We start from the raw sequence: 2,782 nt of genomic DNA, 5'->3' as shown, positions 1-2,782 counted from the left end.
ACACTGACACACACATTCATATACACACACACACTCACAGACACACACACACACACACTGACACACACATTCATATACACACACACACTCACAGACACACACACACACATTCACAGATCCTCTCTCACACTCTCTCAAGCATGCACACACACGCACTCTCTCTCCCTCACACACACACACACTCTCTCCCACATACGCGCATACACTCCCTCGCCCACGCGCACACTCTCTCTCCCACACACACTTTCTCTCTGTCTTTTATTCCCCCTCACACACACACACACACGCACACACTCTCTCTCTCTCTCCACCCCAGACACACACACAAACACAAACACACACACACACAAACAAATCTATAGAGTGAATTTGTACTTGCAAATACAGTCTATTTTGTTCAAAAAGTACACAATTTATAGACAGTCAATCAATGTGGTGTTTTATAAATTCCTACTTTATTAATAAAACCAGTCTGACTCCAAACCAAAACACAAACAGATTCTAAACAAGGCCTCACATCTAACATGCATTGTCTGACCTAAAATGTCATTGATAAAACTTTTCATTCTCTCAGGACACTGACTTGAAAGGAATTCGGGGATTTACATATAGATTTTAATCAATTAAAACCTTCTAACTGATTAAAGATTTAACAGCACCTTAGGTTTGTTTACTACATCCTCATCAGTGGTGTGACCCTTGATCTTTTACTTTTAAGTTCTGTGTGTGATATTACCTCTCTCACTAACATTTGAAGAAGGAGTAAGACTCCGAAAGCTTGTATTTTCAAATAAACCTGTTGGTCTATAACCTAGTGTCATGTGATTTCTGACCTTGTCGACCCCAGTCCAACACCGGCACCTCCACATCATCAATTCTTCAACTTTATCCATGTTCTCCTTAATCTTTAACAGGATGCAGGTGTTGTTGGCAAGATCAGCATTTGTTACCCATCCCTAGTTGCCCTTGAACTGAATGGCTTGTTTTTTAGAAATAAGTCATTCATGGATGTGGGCGACACTGAAGGGATGATGTTATATTTCCAAATCAGAATGGTGAGTAGTTTAGAGGGGATATTGCAGGAGGTGGTGTACCCGTGTCTCTGCTGCCCTTGTCCATCTCAATGGTAATCATTGCAGATTTGGAAGGTGCTGTCTTAGGATCTTTGGTGAATTTCTGCAGTGCATCTTGTAGATGGTACATCTTGCTGCTATTGAGGGTTAGTGGTGGAGGAAGTGGATGTTTGTAGATCTGGTGCCAAGTCATTTCAGGGAGTAGTTAAGCAAAAAAATGCTGGCCCAACCAGCAACACCCACATGGTATGAAGCAAAATTATATAAGTTCCTGAACCCACAGACTTCTGACTAAAGAGCAAACAGTGTTGTAGACTGACCATGGTTACAAAAGAGAGGGAAAGATATAAACGGTCAGACAAACAAAACGTTTGGCGATGGGACAGATAAAGAAATAATTTCCTCAATGTTAACATCCTTAGTTCAAAATTAAAATGCGGTCCTTCCTGAGGTGTAAGCTCATCATAATCGTTTCTCCCAAAATATTTCTGAAGCATTTTAATTCAATTAACTCTAAGTAACCTAGTCCCTGTCCCTAACATCAATGCAGAATGGTTGTGGCTATTTCTACTTGAATAACCGTTGGAACTCAATAATTAGCAAGAAATTACTACACTGCACTCTACTGCGTGGAAAGAATGGCAGCGAGGCCTGGCCAACAATGTAATTGAAGTGAACGTGTGTTTCATTTAGTCCTGTTTGCGGAATCCTGGGGTACTCCAAATATCCCGATTATTTATTTAATTAACGTGAAGATGCAGATCTCTAGAGTAGGTGGGACTTCAATCCCAGGCACTCGTAACTAAGAAGTAGGGACACCAGAAGAAATCTCCAAATATCCACTTACAGAATGAATACTTGTGATACCTGAGGGCGTGGAGACGCTCTGTAGATAAGTATAACCCTGCTGCCATGCCGCGGGGTATAAAAAAAGGAATTTAATTGGACTGAAGTCTTTGAAATAAATATCGATGGTTTTGTCTTTCTTTTAAAAAGGGTGTGGAAGGCCTTCAATTGAGGGCGAAATTAGATAGTTGTACCAACATCTTCCTGTTTGCGGGGATTTGTGTGGATAATACCGGAATGTCGGAATTTCCTTCAATCTTTAAAGGATGAGAAACGAGAACAGAAATCCCCTTCCCTAAAGTTCTCGTTCGTTCAATGTAGAAGCAAAATATCGTGGATGCTAATGATCTGAATTTTTTTTAAAAAGTGCTGGAGGAACACAAGTGTTACAGTACACTAAGAAGGCCATTTGGCCCGTTGTGTATGTACTGGCTCTTTACATGAGCATATTGCCTATTGCCAATCTCCTGTATTGCCCTTGCACATTGTTACAAATGCTAGTCCCACACAGCAGCGACAGCCTTATATTTACGAGTCTCCTGTGGAACTCGAATTCCGCCAGCACTGTGAGGTTATATGCTCAGAAGACCATTCCTCAAAATTCGGTCTACCGCTGCGCGCGCAGCCCCTGTTACATTCAATTGCTACAACGCATTGTTACATTTCGCGTCACGTGGGCCGGCAGCCGGAATTGCGAACACAGGAGACTCAGAAACTGGACATTAAAGGAGAAATTAAACAGACTCCCCTTTCGCAGCAATGCTAGTGAAGTGAAATAAATATTCACAGAAAACAAATTAGATAAATAGGAAACATTTGCCAGCCAGGCAGAGATTCACAATGAATGCCTTCCGCATTCAGCA

The sequence above is a fragment of the Rhincodon typus genome, chromosome 33 (genome assembly GCF_021869965.1).
Source record: "Rhincodon typus isolate 14 chromosome 33, sRhiTyp1.1, whole genome shotgun sequence".
Taxonomy (NCBI): domain Eukaryota; kingdom Metazoa; phylum Chordata; class Chondrichthyes; order Orectolobiformes; family Rhincodontidae; genus Rhincodon; species Rhincodon typus.
Note: the sequence above shows the minus strand (reverse complement) of the source record.